The sequence below is a fragment of the Triticum urartu genome, chromosome 2 (assembly GCF_003073215.2).
Source record: "Triticum urartu cultivar G1812 chromosome 2, Tu2.1, whole genome shotgun sequence".
Lineage (NCBI taxonomy): Eukaryota > Viridiplantae > Streptophyta > Magnoliopsida > Poales > Poaceae > Triticum > Triticum urartu.
Window position 1 is genome coordinate 752,348,926 of NC_053023.1, and position 22,131 is coordinate 752,371,056.

General features: G+C 44.2%; 1 pseudogene; it reads left to right on the forward strand.

The window, feature by feature from the left end:
* Positions 1–8,565: 8,565 nt before the first annotated feature.
* Positions 8,566–11,861, forward strand: LOC125534660 (annotated as a pseudogene).
* Positions 11,862–22,131: the final 10,270 nt, after the last annotated feature.

Below are 22,131 nucleotides of genomic sequence, written 5' to 3' on the forward strand. Positions count from 1 at the left end.
CTTGTCCATACGAGTGCTGCCGCGTTAAGTCAAAACTCTTTTTTCTTTTTGGCCAAATTTGCTATACTGATTGTGTTTTCTTGTTCAAGGAACGTATAGCTGCATTACTTGGAAGATGGAAGACCTGAGGACAACAAGATATCACGCCATTGTTTCGCCGTCTCTATCTGTATCGCTGTGGACCCGTGGTTGTTTCTCGTTTTTCTTTTTACAGTTTTATTCCATCAATCATTTCCCATATTTGTTCTGATAACTATGTGGTTTACACAAACCGTAGACTTGCTGTAATAACTTATGAAACGGCAGAGAGTCGCTGTGTAAGGCATGTGGTATCTGTAAGCATTTGTGTGTTATGTTGTATCTTGACTAGTCTGAACAGTGAAGAGGCAAGCAGATGTCGTTTGCTGTTGCAGTTTGCAGGGGACAGATCTGAATGTCTGTGATGATTATTTGAAACCGCAGAGACTTGGACTAAATCAAAATGCCCTGTTCAGGTCTGATGGCTGGGACGGGACAAAGCTGGACTTTCAAAGGGAATAGCAGTTTGCAGCAGACCTACTAAGTGTGCTTGCCTGAACTAGAGATAGAAAGCCTGCTTACTCAACATTTTTCAAGGCACTAGTCTTTTGTGTTTGGTTTTCCCTGTGTTTGTTTCAAACTGCTGCAAATTTTGTTTTTTGAGCGGACTTAGCTTTCAGAGAGGATGGAGCTGACACAAAGAAAGTTGCTGCACTTTGAGTTGTAGTGCATTTGGGCCTGAGAGGCAGATGAGCTGTAGTGCATTTGGCCCAGTGCCTTTTTGTCCCTAACTTCACTTATTTATATCCATTTTATTTATTGTTCTTCCATCCGTTGCTTACACAATAATTGGTTGGGACGTTGTACATATATGATATATGAAAGTAGTCCATTGAAGAGTTGCAATTGCAAAGCCGATCATCATCAGCAGCAGAGCTCAATGGGCATCTGTGTGGGCGGTTGTTTTTCCGGCTCTCCCTCTCCCCATTCCCCTTCCACCGCCCGGCATCGACGGCCACTCGTTGTCTTTGCCCACCTTGTGCGGCATGCACCCGCTCCCGCTCGCCTCCACTTCTCCTACCGCATCCACATCAACCTCCTCCTCAGGGACGGAGCCATGGCCCCTCCCCAAGGTTGAAACAATGCATAGATATACCCCCCAACCCCTAAAGCTTGGTATCTATGTTCCCAATATCTACATCAATATTCCAAAAGATAATTTACTTCAATTTTTAAAAGCGTTCATCGCGCTTTTAAAAAAATGTTCATGTGTTTCAAAATATATGTTCATGGCATTTAAAAAATATTGGCGTAGTTTCAAAATATGTTTCGTACCATTCAAAAAAAAATCATGCATTACAAAAATATGTTGCTGAAATTTTAGAAAAAAAATTCTACAATATATAAAATTTTCACGTAATTTAGAGAAATATTTCATACATTTAAAAATGTTTACACGTTTCAAAAATATGTTTCTAAAAATTTCAATAGAAAAATATGTTTCAATAGAAAATTATAATTTTTGAAGAAAATGATCATGTAGTTTTTGTGTAATTCAAAAATCATAAGATTTTATAAACAATGTTCTAACACTTAAACTAATATTTTATATGTTTTGAGAAAATGTTCAATGTGTGTAAAAATGTTTTTTTTTGCGATGAATGTGTATGTAAAAATGTTCATCGTGTATCCAAATTTCTTTCAATGTGCATTTGACAAAATTTCAATATCTGTTTTAGAAAAATATTCAACATGTATATGAAAAATGTTCAACATTTATATGAAATATTTTAAGCCTGTGTTTGAAATATTCTGTATGTATTTGAAAAATGAAAAAATATAAAATATAAAAACGTAAATAATCGATGAAAAAGATCCAATAAACACACAGAAAAAGCAGAAAAAAAGACAGACAAAAGCTTCTTAAACCAGTTCGAACTACTTTTTAGGGGTAAACATGTTTTACTTTATTCAACAATTAAGTTTACAGGAATCATCATGAGGGTTTATAAGCCACAAATGGGAACAACCAGTTTGAACTGGCGGAAAATGCCAATGGTGGGCGACCTCCATGGATGTCGTTTTTTATGTGAAAATAAAATTGTAATTTGAAGTTTCAAAAGATTCTGAAAAAATCCATACATGTGTACTCTGAAAATGACAAAAAAGACAAAATCGCGATTTTGAAACTGATGACCAGTATTTCATCGTCAGACTTTATGCACATGTGGAATAGATCCATATGAATGTGTAGAATGTTTTTCAAATAATTTTGAAACTCCAAAAGCCGTCCAGATAAGCTTCACAGAATCGTTCACGTGAACCAGAGCCGGCACCGAAGTCGCTCCTCCTCCTCCAAGTAAGAAAGCCAGGGTTCCTGCCTCTCGCCGGCGCCGCCGCAGGTCGTCTCCGGTGGCCCTAAGGCCATGGAGGCACGGTGGATTCTGCGAAGGGCCGGCGGGAGGGCTTCGTTTTTAGTCATCTTTTCCTGTTTTGTTAGGGTTTGTGTCTTGCTCAGAAAGGCGAAGCGGCGGCGGCTCCCTAAAGATAGAATAAGGTCTCCCCGCCTAGCCCCCGTTTCGGTGGTGCGTCTAGCATCGTTGGTGGGCGTGTGGAGGTGTGTCTCCGGCGGATCTATCTTTGATGGATTTGCTCGGATCTCGTTGTTGTTCGTCTACGTTCGTGTGTCTTCCGGTTGAATCCTTCCAAAAGCTAGTATTTTGTGTTTGTATTTTTCCTTTTGGTTGTTTCAAAAAACTGCAAACAATTAAGCTGCGGCATGCATCATAAACCAACTCAGGAATAAGTTGTGGCATGATGAGAGCACTGCATCTGCCTGCCTGTCGACGATCAAGGTTTGTTCGAACAAGGAAGAGAGTACATTACCAATCAAGAATTGAGGGGTGACTCTTACTGCAGTGCACTTCTCTGAAGATATACATACATAATGCAATTCGGGTTTGATGTGGTTTCAGTAACTAAAGAAAATGAATTCTTGTCTAGCGTAAAGTTTGATGTGGGACTGGAGCTTCCGGAGGCTCATATTTTTTACGACTCTGCTCCACAGAGATGAGTGGGCCTAATTTTCAGTTCTGATGGCTGCTATTCCCTCCGTTACGAAATGTATGATGTTTAATTACAATGCATTCATGCATGAGCACTGCATTTGTTGCCTGCCCATGATCTGGAATATATAGTTTGAACAATGAATGAATGGGCAATTGAGCCGTACGTAGGGTGTTGTTGGAATTCACTGATGCAGCAGACTGAATTCCTCACCTGCTCCAAAGAAACAATATTTGTTTTTCATCATCAGACCAAGTTCCACTGTTGCTGCATTTTTCTCAAGATATCCATGTATTTATATAGGTTGGGTTTCGGGGAAGAGGTTTGAGAACTTAACACAACAGCTTGCTTTGCAACTTTGTTCTTTCCTTGTAATTATATCCATATCAAACTGCGATTTTTTTTCAAAACTATGACATATTTTATAGCATTTTCAAAAACAGTAGCATGATTTGGATAAAAATCAAAAGTAGCAGGCCGTCGGCCACGCGCTGGCCGAAATGGGAGTTTTCGGCCACCTCTAGGCCGAAGTAGCCTTTTCGGCCTTCCCTTGGCCGAAATGGGACTTTTTGGTCAAATGTTGGCCGAAGTAGACTTTTTGGTCAAGTTTAGGCCGAAAAGTCCTTTTTGGTCTCCTGTAGGCCGAAGTTGCATGGCTCATGCATTAGGCTGAAATGTATTTTCCCGCCACCCGTTTCCCGTCAACCCCTTCCCACCATATGTTCCCGCCAACCCTTTCCCGCCATACCACAGTCATTCTTTCCCGCCATTTTCTCCTCTCTATCTATAAAACCCCCTTCAGGCGGAGGTGGATAAGCATTCCAGTGTAGTGTAGTCGAGATGTCCCATTATCCATTCGATCATAGTTTTCACCTGGGATGAGTAGGACTCTTCTGAGTCTAGTTACCGATTTCAGGATGCACAATAGGATAGATCCATGGGACGAACTCACCGGTAGTGACACCATAATGAATGAGTTGGCTCACCAATTACATAGTTCTGGATGGCCTGAAAGGACCTATGAGGAGGTACGTAAAGAACTTCTTAGGTTGCATGAAAGGTGGAAGAAGGTGGTGGTGCCGAAGAGTGAAACTTTCAAAAGGATTTCAGCAAATAATCCATCTTTATGGATTGAGGAGAGCGAGGACGAAGATGATATCTTCATGCCGCCGCTTCCGTGTTCTGCATCGTCGAAGGGCAAGAGTTCTTCATCGTCCAAGGGCAAGAGTTCTGCATCCTCGAAGGGCAATAGTTCTGCATCGACGGATGGCAAGAGGACCGCATCGTCGAAGGGCAAGAGGGCTGCATCAACGGAGGATGACGATGATGACTTCATGTAGTATGTAAGATGTATTCCAGTTGTACCGTTTCATTCATATGTACTTGCATTATTAGTTTGTATTGTATTATTGTAGGGCATTATGTTCTATCTGAATTTCATTTTGTAGTATGTAAGATGTATTGCACAAGTTAAGCCGCACCGTTTAATTCAGATGTACTTGTATCTTAATTATCGGTTGTAGTCTCTTTGGAAATGTAACTGGAATAAGAATGCGAATTAATACTAATATGTCTCTCGCATACATAAAACAATATATGTCTCCTGATCAGATAGAAGCAAGTGCGATAGTAACACATGCATCAAGCATATCTCATACATAAATAGTGACTCACAGCTGCGAATAGTCTGAAACTAACATAGATAATGACTCATACATAGATAGATAAGCATATCACTGCGGGGGACGACGACGAGTCTGGGTCTTCCTCGGGCGAGGACCGGAAGGCGATAAGCGCTGAGGCGGTGGACGAGGCTCGCGATAACCACGACCATAGTTAACCTCGTCTCTCACGGTCTGTGTCTCCTGTGTCGGTGGTGGTGGTGGAGTATGAAACACTGTCTGCGAGAAGTAAAAAATGTTTGTAGCTTGGTCACCACCCTCGCGGTCGCCCTCAAAGTACGAAGCTCCACCACTAAGCATCGGTGACTGCACTGAATGCATGAATGGTTGCGACTGGTTGGCGCCTGCGGTAAAGTAAAACATGTAAAATTGATACAAATGCATGAACGAAGCACCACCACTAAGTATCAGTGACTGCTGAGAATGCAGGAACGATTAGTACACTGTTGAAAAGAATGTAGTGAGTAGTGTTACCTAGTTCCATCTGCTGATGCCAGTAAGCGCTCCCTAGCTGTGAAGGATGCGGCTGATGCCAGTAAGAGCTCCCTGGCTGTGAAGGAGGTGGCTCATGCCAGGAAGAGCTCCCTGGCTGTGAAGGAGGTGGCTCATGTCAGGAAGAGCTCCCTGGCTGTGAAGGATGAGGTTCTGCACGGTGCACAGAGGGTCGTGGTTCTGAACGGTGCACAGAGGGTCGTGGTTCTGAATGCTGTACAGAGGGACGTGGCGGACGATGTGCTGGAGGAGGAAGTGCAACATCCGAAGACCGTCTACACGTAACAACTGCGTAAATCCCGCGTAGCTTGTCATCAAGACGCCTCAACCATGAGACGCCCTCTCGCGGTGGGATAGTTTCTCCCCTCTGAAAGCGCTGCATTAAAGCGGAAACCTCCTCTCACGCATGTACTGTTAAGTCACCCTGTATATTTATGTTTTTCGTTCTCTTTCAAGCTACCATAATAACTGCCAGAAAAAAAAGAGTCGGAATGCATAATAGTTGTCAATAGTAAAAGCATAATTTGGTTATTTACCCAAAGTTGACAAGTTTTCAGAGGAATCTGTTAGATGGGCGGCTCGAGATCACCAAGAGACGAATGAAATGGAACATCTTCAACGTCCTCGCATCACTTCTCCTATGATTGTGATTGGATCAGATCCGGGTATGTATGTATTGAGAAATATTTGAGAGATAGGGAAAGCGATGCATTGCATTACATTGCTTGTAAGCAAGCAAAAAGGAAGGACCAATCTTTCATTCTTTTGATCTGTCTGGTCACTCCTTGACAAGAGAGATACTCTAGACAAGATCATGTTGTTCAGATGTACAAATATCCATAATATTACTTGCCACTAATAAGTGTGCTTAAATATCCATAATTTCTTTAAGGTCTCATTAAGCAATTTGGGACTAAGTTTAGGGGATCGACTGGAGTTGCTCTTAGGGTTTCCAGAAGCCATTGACCATTCCCGGTCATGCTGCTACCCCCTGAGCCTCCTCCCGCCCTTCCCCACTTCTTGGCATCGAGCCGGAGCTTGTGGTCACCGTTGCCATGCATTTCTCCGCCTCTCTTTCGGCCACCGCGACGTCCATAAGTAAGGAATTAAGTTAAGATAGGCGGTATAAGGAGTTAAATTTAGGAAAGAGCTAGAAATCATCAAGTTTATAAAGAACAGAGATGCTCCAAAATCCCCCTATCCCTCCCGGGCCGCTCGCGCGGGCGGCTCCGGAGGCGAACCCTAGCCCCCGAGCGCACCCCCTTCTCTGTGCCCCCCCTGGCCGCCGCCGCCGGCGCCAGCGGTGGTGGCGGCGCCCGGCCGTCAAAGGCAGCGGGCGAGTTCCGCAAGCCCTGACGGGCCTTCTTCGCGCGAAGAAGGGCGTCTCACGGGCGGCGAGGTGGCGGTTGGATTCTGGTGAGGTGACACACGGCGGGGAGCGCGGTGGAGAGGTGGTGCGGGCGGCTGTCTTCTTCGGGTGACGTGTTGGGAGCCGGAGGTTGCGGTGCAGGGTCCTGGTGGAGGTGGATCTCGGCCAGGTGCGGCGGCCAGGATTCGCGGCGGTGGCCGGGACGCGTGGCGCGCCTCCTGCTTTCGGCGGGCGTGGCTCGAGGAAGGCGCCCCCTTTTGGGGTGTTGGGGGCGGCGTGGTCTGGACCTTGCTGGAGGCCGGAGCGGGGTCTCGTGCAGGGCAGCTCCAGTGGCCACGCGCGGTCGCGGCGGGCGGCTGCTCCTTCCCTGCTGGGCCCTGAGCTGCAGCAGCGGCATGGATGGCGGCCAGGTGATGGTGTGGCCAGCCCATGCCTATGGGTGCAGTGGATCTGAGCGGCGCTGGAGGTCTGAAGCTGGAGAAGTGTTCCTTCGACCGTGCAGGTGCTGGTTGGTGGTACGCGTGCTCTCGGCCGTGTGAGGGGTCGGTGTTCCGCGGCGGTTTGATCAAGTTGGCGAGGTGTTGCGGCAGCGGCGGTGTGACCCCAACAGTTGGGCCTAATCTGTTGACAGAGGGTGGAGGTGCGCGACGGTTCGGATGAAAATCCTGCTCGTCTTCGGTCGGAGCTGGCGGCGACGGCGCCCGTGGGTGTCGTTTCCCTCCTTGGAGGCATCGCCGTGGTGTGTCGGCATCTCCCTTTCTTGATCGGGTTGTGGTCTTCGGGCGAAAGCCTTTGGTCCGTTACAGGACCAACGATGGCGGCGGTGTGGCGTCGTTCCTCTGTTGAGAGCATCGCAGGTGAAGACTTGGCTTGGGTACTGTTTGTGGTTCTCTGGTGCTTGCCGCTGTTCGAGCTGATCTTCATGGGCGCTATGCACGTAGCTGCCGGCATATCCAAGACGATGGCTTTCACGAATCCGACCGAGTCCTGCTATCCACTCGCCGTCTCCTCTTAGGCATCCAAGGGTGGGTAGTGCGTTGGCAAGGAGTTTCCGGTTAGAGCTGTTGCTTCGAGGAGGCCGGCATTTGTTGTGACGCGGCTAGATGATTGGTCTAGGACAGGCATTTTGTGTTGTGTTTGTATTTGTCGCGATGGAGTGTAGAGTTCGAGCTACACTTGTTATTCGCAACAAGTTGTAGTTTCTTGTACAATATTTCTGCCTTCTATAAAAATATGGTACGCCTAGGCGTACTCTTGGAAAAAAAGAACAGAGATTTCCCTCCAAAATAAATAAAATAAAATAAGGAGCAGAGACAGAGTCGGTCAAAGGCAGAGGTCAGTGGCTTCTGGACCGTCGATCTCAAATCCAACCACGCAGATTGTCCCACCCCTCCCTCTCTACAAGCAGCTACCCCCAACCCAACCCAACTGCGCACCTCCAATCGCGCAATGGTGGCCGACATCGCCAGCCTCCCGCCGGATATGCCAGGCAGCATCCTCCGCCGCCTGAAGCTTCCCCGACCGCGTCGCCTTCGCCGCCGTGTTCCCCGCGCCTTCGCGCCGTGGCTCGTCGTCTTTCCCGGCGGCATCCGGAGGCCGCCACGCCCCTCTCCCTCGCCGGCCACCGCGCGCGCCCGACGATCATAGTCGGGACCTTGGCGACGGCGGAGGGCGGCAGCGTGGAGGCTGGCTCTCTCCCGCGACGGCATCCACCACGAGGGCAGGTTCCACTCCGTCACCTGCTTCCTCACTTCTGCATTCAAATTATTAAATTCAGAGCTGCAACAAAACTAAACAATTTCCACCATGCTGACAAGCTTAATGCCGATCGTGCCGCCGACAGGCTGCACTTGTCAACGTGCATCCTCCGTCGAGGGGTCCTTCCGCCAAGTTTCCAACTTGTCAAAGCTCCATAGTCCATAGCAAACTGAGCCCGACGACTTTGGGGAACTGCTCCCATCCCATCCCATCCAGATCCAGCCATTTCTCTCCTCCTTGCTGGGTGCTTAACAGTGCTCGTCGGCGGCGAGACAAGGCCGAAAGCAGCGCCACCGTCACACCGATATAGGGTGAGCAGTCCCCCTTGAAACCACCTTGCTTTGATTTCTTTTACCACATCTGAAACTGCACCATTAGTTTCTTCTGCGGTTCACATGCTAGTAGTTTTGATGGCAACTGTATTTCACATGCAAGGGCCAAATTTCCTTTTATCAAGAGGCTTGATTAAAGCCCTGGGTGGAGTATATACTGTACTTAGTTACTAACTCTCTTTTAGTTTTGGTGGCAACTGTATGCATTTCACATGCTAACTCTTTTATCAAGAGGCTTGATTAAAGCCCTGGGTAAATTTTCGTTTTCGGCAGTTGAAAGTAATTTAATTTCATGGGAAAACTTTTGGTGAAAAACTATCTGGATCCGGAGCAAACAGTTGCTACAATTGCCGGCTTCTTGTATACTCTGACTGCAGAATTTACTTCATAATAATGCTAGCTGTGTCTTGTCTATAATTAATGCTAAACGACGAACACTCTCTGCTTGCAGGACGAAAATTAGATGTCCAAACTCCAGCCACCATGAGCTTATCTGCTGTCATTGGGGCCATCAGTGGCTTCAATGAGTGTGCGACTTTCTGGCAGTGGGCCAAATCTGCCATTTCATCCCTGCACCCCAGATGGAGTGGCTCACAGGACCAAGATCTCCAGGGTCGTGTATTGCAGTTGGAGAGTGACCTACAACGTCTCAGGGATACTCTTCCTGCAATGCATGACCTCATCAATAAAGCAGAATGGAGGAGCCACGACGATGTTGTGGCCAATCTCCTTCCCAATCTAAAGGATGCAGTGTTTGATGCCGAGGACCTTATTGATGAGTTCAGATGGTATGAGAAGAAGGTGCAAGCGGAGGGCAATGCAAGCCAGTCTCCTTTCATTGACTTCTTTGACACCGTCATCCAAGGAAGCTTCAACAAACTGACTGTTATCCAATCAAGGTTGAATCATCTTTCGATTCAGCTGGAGAAAATGGAGCTCCGTGGAGTCGCACAACGCTTTGACACATTAGTCAGGCCAGAGACCAGCTCCTCTTTGTCACGAAAGGAAAAATATATATTCTTTGGTCGTGACAAGGAACTGAAGCAGGTCTTGGGATTTCTCAATGTACTTAAACGCAAGAGAACAACTAGTTCAATGAATGCATCAACAAACACGTCAGCAAGCAACCATGTTAATAGTGAACTAAGTCTTCCTGTTTTTGGGATAAGTGGAATTGGTGGTGTTGGAAAGACTAAATTGGCCCAGCATATCTTCAGCCATCAACAGGTGGAGTCTCAATTTGAGAAAATAATTTGGATTTGTGTCTCAGATAACTTTGATGTGAAGAGGTTAACCAAAGAGGTCATACAATCCTTTACTGGAATGGAGGCAACGACTGAGAGTAGCTTGGAATCTCTTCATAATGCTCTGAAGAAGCATGTGAACAATAAAAGGTTATTGATTGTCCTTGATGATGTGTGGGATGATGCCTTGAAGGATAATGGGCAGTGTTGGGAGAAGTTTTGTGCACCTTTTAGCAGTGTCCAAGAGGGAAGTGCGATGTTGGTCACCACTAGATGTGCAAATGTTACCAAGGGGGTGTGCACAACTGGGTCTATTATATTAGATGGTCTAAAGGATGATGCCTTTATAGAATTCTTCAAATTATGCCTGTTTGGATCCGAGGATTCTAGAAATTATCCTGACTTGGAGCGCATTGGTGAAAGCATACTTCCTAAATTAAAGGGTTCTCCTTTGGCCGCCATTACTCTGGGACGCATGTTGAAAGCAATCCCTGAAGTATCACATTGGAAGTCTATACTTGAGAGTGAACTGTGGGAGTTGGAACAAAAGGAGACTGATATTTTACCGGCCCTTCGGTTGAGCTACATATATTTACCATTCTATTTGAAGCAATGCTTTGCATTCTGTGCTTTGTACCCCAAAGATTACAAATTTGAGAAGGTAAGGTTAGCTGAAATTTGGGTGGCAGAAGGCTTTGTGAAACCTCAAGGTGGTGTTCCAATTCAAAATATTGGATGTCGGTATTTTGAAGACCTTGTAGCTCGGTCCTTCTTTCAAAAAGTTAGTGGTGGATACGTGATCCATGACTTGTTGCATGACATGGCACAAAAAGTTCCAGAGCACGACTGCTTCATCTTAAGAAATAAGAGTGACTTTGATAAAGTTCCCCAGAATGTTCGTCATCTGTACGTACTCAATAACAGTGAGTTTGACCATTTCAACTTGCAGAGCCTACGCAACTACACGAAGCTGCGTACCCTAATTTGCCAGAAAAGTTTAGGAAGAAAAGCAGGTGTTCTAATGAATCTCTGGTGTACTGGACTTCTCCGTATGCGTGTGATGTCTTGTGCCTCCACAAATAAGATACCAGATAATATTGGCAACTGGAAGCATCTTCGATACCTTGAAATATCCAAAGCTTGTTCTTTGAAGAAGATTCCTCCTTCAACTTTCTGTTGGCTATATAATATGCAGATTTTATATGCCAAGAGATGCAAGCTACAATGCTTGCCCCCTGACTTTGGTAAGTTGATCGGTTTACAGAAATTCGAAACACATACATTAACTCTTGATTCAGACAGTCAAGAGGGACCAGGAATAAGGTTATTGCATAATCTAAACCAATTTCGTGGATGCTTGGAGATAGCTAATGTTGGCATAAGTAAGGATAATGCAGCAGAAGCTGAACTGAAGAATATGAAATATGTTGAGGAGTTGAAACTGAATATGCATTTGCCAGTTTTAGAGGGGTCTCCCACCATCCAGAACAGAGAAGTGGTTGAAGTTCTACAACCTCCTATCAGCCTCAAGTCTTTGTTCCTCCAGAATTATGGCGGTTCCTCACTCCCAAGCTGGTTTCAGCCACAAAACTTGCCAAGTTTAGAATCACTCACTTTTGAAAGTTGTGATGGAGTCAAGAGCATAAACTTAAATGAGATACCTGTGGTTGGTATTTTCATGTCCTTGACAGTTGTAACAATCAAAGGGTGTGGAAATATATCAAGCCTCGAAGATTTACTGCATCCACATTATGTACCAGCCATCAAGAAAATAATAATTGCCAATTGCAAGATGTTAGCATCAATACCAACAGAAAAGTTTGCGGGGTTTGATTTCCTTCAGGAACTGTCCGTGTCGCATTGTCCAAACATCCGTCTCCAAAAATTGGTTTCGCAGTCCCTTAAGAAGCTCAATCTATGGAATTCTGGTTGCTTTTGCAATATCAACTCCTGCTCCCTCACCAACTTCCGTTTAAACTGTGATTTTCTCACGTCCATCCAACCACAAATGTGGAGTCTTCCAGCTCTGCGAGAGTTGTGCATTCTGTGTAAATCTCTTGCATCTATTGGAAACTCCGGTTAAAGTTCCATTTCTGCGGGCACTGGCAGCAATAGAGCATTCTCGTCCCTTAAATTCATAACAATTCATGACTGTGGTAAATTGTCAACCCTTGACGACCTCCTAACACAAGAATATCTACCTGCTATTGAGGAAATTGTAATCAGTTATTGTTGCGAGTCAAAGTCCCTGCCAATTGAAAAGTTTGGGAGTTTTCTTCATCTGAAACATCTGAAGATTACAATGTGCCAAAGTCTGAAGTGGCAAACAGGTTTGGTGCTGCCAAAATACCTACAAAGGCTCACCTTAAAGGAATGTGGGGATATCTCTCCATGTGTTTCCAGCTACCTACAAAACCTCACATCTCTCGTCTCACTTGAAATTGATGGATGCAATGGTATAACATCCATTCCAGGCAACATTTGGTGCACTAATCTTGCATCACTCAACAAATTGGTGATTAAGAATTGTCCAGACCTAGTTTCAATTGGTGGAGCAGAGGCAGTTGCAAATATAGATGTGGAGATATGCGGGTGTCCAAACTTAGAGGAAGCAGAGCAGATCAATACAAGACCCCGCCCAAGGTATTTGTGCTAACACTTGTTTTCTGCTTGTTCGGACTACCTTGTATACTGGAAATAACTCATGCGTTGTGTAGTAAAAATCCAACTTGTATCGTTATCACAGAAGTACGCTGAACTTGCTGATTTCTGCTTGTTAGTTCCCATGCTTAATTAGGCCGTATAGAATCCTGATGTTTTGAGTAATTCCATACATGTGACCATGTTTTGAAAAATGTTGCTAACCTGTAGATGTACTAGTGAGATGCGGTGCTGTGTGTGGTTTAAGTACAATTCTCCCTTTTTACTTGCCAAATTTGCTTTGTTTATTTGGGGAGCCAAATTTTCTTTTCTGACCATGTTTTCTTCATCAAGTACAAGGAGGACTAGATAACAGGCGATCGAGCTGGAACCAATAGCACTGAGGACAACGGGACATCGTGTATTTCCCCGTAGCACAAAACTCTCCCAGCTACGGTTCTATTCCTTCTGCATTCCATATTCGCGCTCCTCACGGTTCCATTCCATCAATCTGCAATCCGTATTTGTGCTGATAACTATCAGTTCCCAGTTTGCACAATCGTAGCAAAGTTGTTGTAACTTCTGAAACAGAGTTTGTCCCTGAGAAGGATTTGAATATGGTGGGGTTTTTGTCCCGGAGAAGGTTTCCCCACCATATCCAAGTCCGTTTAGACTCCAAGTTGTGCACCTACCAGAGTCGTTGTGCGTCTCTAAGACATGTTGTTTCTGTATTGATTTTGTGTGTTTTGGCACATCTTAACTCTGGAATATGTTTACGTGCCATGCATGACCACAACATCTTCATGTGCCTGTTTGTGATTTTGCCCCTTTGTTCTGTAGTTTCTGTTCATAGCTCTGGGATTTCTAAGAGCAGAGCCTTTTTTGTGATTTTGCCCCTTTGGTGCTCTTCGCACATGAAGGGGCAAAATCACAATCACGCATGAACCTTTGTGATTTTTCCCATTTGGTGCTCTCTTTCTTTGCTGGTTTCCCCTTTCTCTCTGGTTCTTGGCTTGTAAAAATACCTATGATGAGAGCTGCATCTGCATCTGCCTGTTGATGGTCAAGGGTTGGTTTGCAATTTAATCTTTTCATTTCGAGCTGCAACAAATTGACACTGCAGTTCATGGAAAAGCTACTGATGTTGGTGCTGGTGCTTGGGGTGACTTGAGAGACCGAACATACGGAAGCCTTCTTACTGAACATTTTTTAAGGCAGTGGGTGTTAACAAGTAAAGTAGTAACATTTTTGCCATTGAATAGGATTAATTCAAACCGAAACGAAGTTGATTGGACCTTCTAGGAAGATCGACAGTTTCAGATTTTGGAACTACTAGCAGTTTTGCAGGGCTCAGATTTCGACGCCTCCGATGAATATTTCAGTCTTCAGCACAAAGTTTACTCTCCAGAGTCTTTATGTGTTGTTGATCAAGATTAGTTGTTTGGACAATGAGCAGGAAATGGGATTTGAGGTGCAGTATGTTGTTTGGGATTGATTGATCCAACTCAAATGATGATTCTTCATCACTGTCTGTATGTGCTGGTGGCGTGCTTTACGTCCCTGCGGCTGCAAACTCTTTGATCTGTGTGGTCGACAGGAGAAACTCTACACAAGGCGTGTTATTCGGACCAACGTACATTATTACGAACCAAATCGTCGGTGTCGTTCGTTTCGCATTTGCTAAGCAATCATTTGATCATTGGAAGGAATCAAGCTTGGCTCTTTTGCACATTTCTGTTGCTACTGGAGTAGCATAGCATACTCTGCTTCTTTTACCAGCAGCAGAAGACCATCACTCTCACGGTAACTAAAAGAATAGTTTGGTTTGCAACTAGTTTCCTTTTCTACATCTTGAGCTGCAACTAACTTCCTGTTCTGCATCTTGAGAACTATGAAAAGCTGCACTTGTTCTTCAGGACGTATTATTTCACAAGGAACTGCGAATCTGCTGTTGACCAACCTCTAGTAGTCCTCCCTTTCAGAAGGAACTGTGATTCTGCTGCTGACCAACCTCTATTGACCCAAAACAGAGTGTTAAAACACAGAAACAGAGCAGGTAGAAATGATCTGCAGAGGGTGCTAAACTGAACCCAACCAGAATAGGAATCTTCGCCAGTTGATGCTGGTATTCACTAGCCGTCAAGTTACTATTAACAACGCCGGTCGACCAAAATAATACTGGAACCACGGTTGCAGAGCAGAGAGGAACAGAGCCAGTCACACCCCAATGACAGTTCACATGCATCCTAACAAAACAGAAGAGTCTAGTGCAGCAGCTGCCTGAAGTTCAGAGTTATAGGATCCCTCTGATTGTCCAAGTAGATCACATCCCAGCGTCCCTTTGGACAACAACGACTCAGGAGAAGACTTGATCACCATCAGCTTCTCGTCCAGATCGTGTATCTGCTTCTTTATCCTTTCCCCGCGGACAGGCAGCCTAGACACCAGTGTCTGCAACAGTTTGTTTTCACCAACATAGACAGGCAAAGCTCTTCACATACATTTCAAGTGAAATTGCCGCGTTCGAAAAGGTTTGTGACAGACAGCCGGTAGATTTTTGCCTTGATTTCCTCGAGGCTCTCTGAATTTGTGCTGATACATTGCCTTGATTTCAAGTGAATCCATCCTTTGGCTTGAAAGCCCTACATGAAAAACACATTCAAGTTAAAGTTACTGGTTGCAACCTAGTACTAAGCTCAATCCGAGCACTACTAGAAAGATTGACAAGGCTTACCCATTGGCTACATAGTCCAAGAGCATCACGCTCACTAAACGTAGGCAAGACTGCTATTTTGGAACATAGGAGGCTATGATGGCTCACTCCCGCGCGCTATTCCTTGTTGCTCCAGAAACTCCAAGTGCTCCCTCCAAGATGCAGTACATGTGGACAAACTTCTAAAAAGGGAGCATACAATTATCACCAAGTCTTGCTATCAGTATATGCGTGTCCTGCTGATGTTGATGCCGGTGCTTGACTGACTTGACATTGTTTAAGCAGTGGGTGTTAAGAAGTAAAGTAACAGTTTTGCCTTTTATTAAGATTAATTCAAACTTCCCTAAAAAAGATTAATTCACACTGCAACCAAGTTTGTTGGTCCTTCTAGGAAGGTGGACAGTTTCATGTTTCAGAAGTACTAGCTAGTTCAGTGTAGCACTTTTGCAGGGCTCATATTTGGATGGCTCCGATGGCTATCAAAGAAAAAGAGTTTCCCCCCGCTTTATATATAAAGCAACATCGCAGTACATCCGAGAGAACGATACAAACACACACCAACCAACACCGAACACAACACACACCCAAGGCGAGATACAAGGGTACCGGGCACCAACACACCACTTCAAACGACTAGAAAGCACACTAAGGATGAGCAAAGGAGCACCGCCTTGAGCCGACACAGATCACCAAGAGAGAACTACCTAGGAGACTTGAGATGGCGAACGGCGGAGCGGGGACTCTAAAACGGTGCCTCCAAGAAGGGCACGACCATAGCTGCCACCGTCCGATCATGCAGATCAAGTTTTCACTCGAAGTATCCCCGAAGGGAATGGGAGCACCACGACGGAGCCTGCAAGGAGGAAACTGTTGGGGAACGTAGCATGCAATTTCAAAAAAATTCCTACGCTCACGCAAGATCTATCTAGGAGATGCATAGCAACAAGAGGGGGAGAATGTGTCCACGTACCCTCCTAGACCAAAAGTGGAAGCATTTGACAACGCGGTTGATATAGTCGAACTTCTTCACGTTCCAACCGATCAAGCACCGAACATACGACACCTCCGAGTTCTGCACACGTTCAGCTCGATGACGTCCCTCGAACTCTTGATCCAGCAAAGTGTCGAGGGAGAGTTTCGTCAGCACGACGGCGTGGTGACGGTGATGGTGAAGTAATCTGCGCAGGGCTTCGCCTAAGCACTACATGAATATGACCGGAGGCGTAAACTGTGGAGAGGGGCGCCGCACACGGCTAACAATGTTTGTTGTGTGTTCTAGCGGTGCCCCCCCCTCATATATATAGGTTGGAGGGGAGGAGAGGCAGCCAAGCGGGCGCCCCAAGTAGGAGGAACCCTACTTGGGCGCCTTCCAATTCGGCCTCCCCCTTTCCTATTCCTATTCGGAGTAGGAAGGGAAAAGGGGAAGGGGGAATCCTATTCCCTTTTTCCTTTCCTCCTTCCCCTTTTCTACTCCAATTTGGCCAGCCCATATGGGGGGGGGGGGCGCACTAGCCCCTTTGTGGCTGGTGTGTTTCCCCTCTTGGCCCATAAGGCCCGTATCTTTTGCCGGGGGTGCCCGGAACACCTTTCGGTGACCCGATAAGTACCCGGTGCATCCCGAAACACTTCCGGTGTCTGAATGCCATCGTCCTATATATCAATCTTTACCTCTCGACCATTTCGAGACTCCTCGTCATGTCCGTGATCTCATCTCGGACTCCGAACAACATTCGGTCACCAAATCGCATAACTCATATAATACAAAATCGTCATCGAACGTTAAGCGTGCGGACCCTACGGGTTCCAGAACTATGTAGACATGACCGTGACACCTCTCCGGTCAATAGCCAATAGCGGAACCTGGATGCTCATATTGGTTCACACATATTCTACGAAGATCTTTATCGGTAGTACTGTAATGACAACATACGTTATTCCCTTTGTCATCGGTATGTTACTTGCCCGAGATTCGATCGTCGGTATCTTCATACCTAGTTCAATCTTGTTACCGGAAAGTCTCTTTACTCGTTCTGTAATACATCATCCCATAACTAACTCATTAGTCACATTGCTTGCAAGGCTTATTATGATGTGCATTACCGAGAGGGCCCAGAGATACTTCTCGGAAACTCGGAGTGACAAATCCTAATGTCGATCTATGCCAACCCAACAAAAACCTTCGGAGATACATGTAGAGCATCTTTATAATCACCCAGTTACGTTGTGACGTTTGGTAGCACACAAGGTATTCCTCCGGTATCCGGGAGTTGCATAATGTCATAGTCGAAGGAATATGTATTTGACATGAAGAAAGCAATAGCAATAAAACTGAACGATCAATATGCTATGCTAACTGATGGGTCTTGTCCATCACATCATTCTGCTAATGATGTGATCCTGTTCATCAATTGACAACACATGTCTATGGTTAGGAAACTTAACGATCTTTGATTACGAGCTAGTCTAGTAGAGGCTTACTAGGGACACGGTGTTTTGTCTATGTATCCACGCATGTATCAAGTTTCCGGTTAATAAAATTCTAGCATGAATAATAAACATTTATCATGATATAAGGAAATATAAAATAAAACTTTATTATTGCCTCTAGGGCATATTTTCTTCAGTCTCCCACTTGCACTAGAGTCAATAATCGAGTTCACATCGCCATCTGATTTAACACCAATAGTTCACATCTTTATGTGATTAACACCTATATAGTTCAGATCGCCATGTGACCAACACCCAAATGGTTTATTAGAGTCAATAATCTAGTTCACATCGCTACGTGATTAACACCCAAAGAGTACTAAGGTTTATCATGTTTTGCTTGTGAGAGAAGTTTAGTCAACGGGTATGTCACATTCAGATCCATATGTATTTTGCAAATTTCTATGTCTACAATGCTCTGCATGGAGCTACTCTAGCTAATTACTCCCACTTTCAATACGTATCTAGATCGGTGTAAAAGCTTGCATCGACGTAACCCTTTACGACGAACTCTTTATCACCTCCATAATCGAGAAACATTTCCTTAGTCCTCTTTAGGTACCTAAGGATAATTTTGACCGCTTGTCCAGTGATCTACTCCTAGATCACTATTGTACCCCCTTGCCAAACTCATGGCAAGGTATACAATAGGTCTGGCACACAACATGGCATACTTTATAGAACCTATGGCTGAGGCATAGGGAATGACTTTCATTCTCTCTCTATCTTCTGCCGTGGTCGGGTTTTGAGTCTTTACTCAACTTCACACCTTAGAATACAGGCTAGAATTCCTTCTTTGATTGATCCATTTTGAACTCCTTCAAAATCTTGTCAAGGTGTGTGCTTTGTGAAAGTCCTATTAAGCGTCTCGATCTATCTCCATAGATCTTGATGCCCAACACATACGTAGCTTTACCGAGGTCTTTTATTGAAAAATTCTTATTCAAGTATCCTTTTATGCTATCCAAAAATTCTATATCATTTCCAATCAACAATATGTCATCCACATATAATATCAGAAATTCTACAGAGCTCCCACTCACTTTCTTGTAAATACAGGCTTCACCATAAGTCTGTATAAAATCATATGCTTTGATCACCTCATCAAAGCGTATATTCCAACTCCGAGATGTTTGCACCAGCCCATAGATGGATCGCTAGAGCTTGCACACTTTGTTAGCACCTTTAGGATCAACAAAACTTTCTGGTTGCATCATATACAATTCTTCTTTAAGAAATCCATTAAGGAATGCAGTTTTGACATCCGTTTGCCAGATTTCATAAAATGTGGCAACGCTAACATGATTCAGACAGATTTAAACACCGCTACGAGTGAGAAAATCTCATCATAGTCAACACCTTGAACTTGTCGAAAACCTTTTGCGACAAGTCGAGCTTTGTAGATAGTAACACTACCATCAGCGTCTGTCTTCCTCTTGAAGATCCATTTATTCTCTTGGACTTGCAGATCATCGGGCAAGTCAACCAAAGTCCATACTTTGTTCTCATACATGGATCCTGTCACTACGGGAAACAGGAGATTTGCCATCAGTACTGTTCTTTGCCGTCAGCATTTCGTCGGGCCAGACGGCAAAGACTAATTTTGCTGACAGCGGCTGACGGCAAAAACAACTGATGGAAAATCCATGCTTTGCCGTCTTTAGAAAAACCACAGACGGCAAAGAATCTTTGCTGTCTGTAAAAGAAATCACAGACGGCAAAGATTTTTTGCCGTCTGCAATTTTTTTTACAGACGGCAAAAAGTCTTCGCCGTCTGTGATTTTTTTACAGACGGCAAAAAGAGCTCTTTGCCGTCTGTAAAAAAAATCGCAGACGGCAAAGACACTACACCACAACACTGATGTAAGGACAGAAAAACTGCCGGGAGAAGGCACTTTAGACGGCAGATAAACTGCCGGGATAGTGTTTCTCCCGGCAGATAGAACTGCCACGAGAACGGCTGCCGGGGATTACTTCTCCCGGCAGATAATTTTTTCCCGACAGTTTTTTTGCCCTTGGCCATCCATTTGCCGGCAGTCTATTTTCTCCCGGCAGATTGGTCAAGGCACATGAAACATCAATTACCGGCAGTTCAGCTGCCTGCACAAGCATGTTTACCCGACAGTTATTATGCCAATGCGTTGATTTCACTAGCAAACGATTGTAGGCATCCCTACTGTAATATCCATTCATTATGTTGAGGCAATCATGACATATCACACAATTTGCACATACACTTCATCCATCAAAGTAACAAAAACCTTAAACTTAATACAATAAACATAACGACCATATATACAGAGGTTGTGCCACAAAGGAGAGGTACATATATGTTTCTAGAGGTGCCACAACCAAAATGAAATAGTGCTACAAAAGGAGTACATATATTTCTAAATGTGCCACACAACCAAAATGCGCAGAGAAAGACTCCAGGTGCAACAGATAAGGCATGTGACATTATCATTCCAACTTAATTGTAGGTCTTCCAAATCTTCAACAGCTTGAAGATCTTCAAACCTCCGTCAACTTGTGTGCCTTTAGGAAACCTGCAACATATCGGAAACTCAAAATGGAGCTCTTGTTTCAGATTTTAAATCAACACATGAAAGGTTTTTGACGTGTTGCACTTCAACTCATAAATAAAACTCTTCTAGATGTGCTGCACTTCATCATCACAGCAAGTAATATTACATAATTAGATCAATCAGGAATCTGCACATACAAAAATCATCCATGGTCAAATATGGCAAACCAGGAATCTGCACACAATTGATTTGCACCGAACATACCGAGAGCTTACTTCTAAGTAGACAAAGTAATACCTAGTGAATATAGGCAAGATTCCAAGGAAAAAACAGTATGATTATCTTTGTGTAATATAAACTGACTGAATGTCAGGTTACAACTTACTAGTGAAAGCTTTTTTTTATCAGTGGCATGTAAGTGCACATAGTATTTAAATAAAAAATTCGCATGGCTTCGGCTGCTCACACTGATGGCAAGGCATGGCTGCTCACACTGAGATGTATGTGCCTTTTTAATTTGCAAACGTATGCTAAATGTGAGGCTTTTGTTCTCTGTATGCTCTCTGTACATAGTTAAATAGGAGTTGAGGATGTCGTGGCTGTGGTGGGTTACCGAACAGGCCCTAAGTAAGCAGATTATGCACTAGTTATAAATGAGGGACACATAAAATGGTATCTTATTAGTGGACAAGCGCCCAGATTTACAAATCCATTTAAATACTACGAACAATTGGTTGAATAAACAGCTTTTTTATTGGTTCGCTTTCCTGCATATCGCACGACAAGTTGAATTAGCCTAGAAAATGAAACCAAGGCTTTGTACAAATTGATTTGCTATTGTGGTGAGTGTGTGAAACGTGATTGCAAATAGTAAAAAGAAACATCATTGGAGAACATAGAACAGTAGATGCAAAAAGAGACATCAATCAAGAAAAAGAATGACCCACTTAGACCTCATAGCCAAGAGAAACATGAGTATTACCTCCTCAGCTTGCGTGTGGTCGTATTCCAGCTTTTGCCATGGACTTGTCCACTTCCAACTGCACACATAGAAGCAAAGTTTTTTATGCAATCAACGCAATATTAGTGGCCTTGCTCTGCTCCATCTTTTAAACGATAACAATGAATCTTCATTTATATTTGAAAATTTATGGCACATTGTAGTTGGCACATTTGATGTCAAGTAGATAAGCATGTAAATGAAAAATGGAAGGAAAAGGCACACACTTTGGTTTCTGAATTGTAGGAACGAGTGTTCCATCTATATCTGTCCTACTAAGAGGTATATTTCTATCGCCAACACTGAGATCTACATTAGCCTCTCAGTAGGGTGCTAAAAATTGTACTCCGGCTTTGAGAAACCTAATGCCATAGTTATGACAATTCAACACGTGTTTTTACTACAGCTATATTTTAAGTTAACTCTGTCTAATCGTACCAGTGTGTATAGCCAATATGCATCCATGTAATCCTTATATTTATTTGTTTTGAGAAAATCGCTGTAAATTGTGTAGTCTACAATCAAGCACTCTACAGTCTTACAAGCAAGCACTCTACAATATGGGAAAGTAAAACTCAGACAAAATAGCACTTGTTTGCCCCTGATGAAACAGAAGGCTAAATACAAAAGTTATAGAAACTTCAGAAAATTAACTAACTTATCAGTATACTTGATCAAGTGAGGACTGAACATTTATCCAAAAAAAAGTGAGGACTGAACACGATGCAAGATTACAGAGGTGGCTCGATCATCAAGGCATGGTTCATAGGAAATGTACAGATTATTTAGGCTACAACTAAGAAAA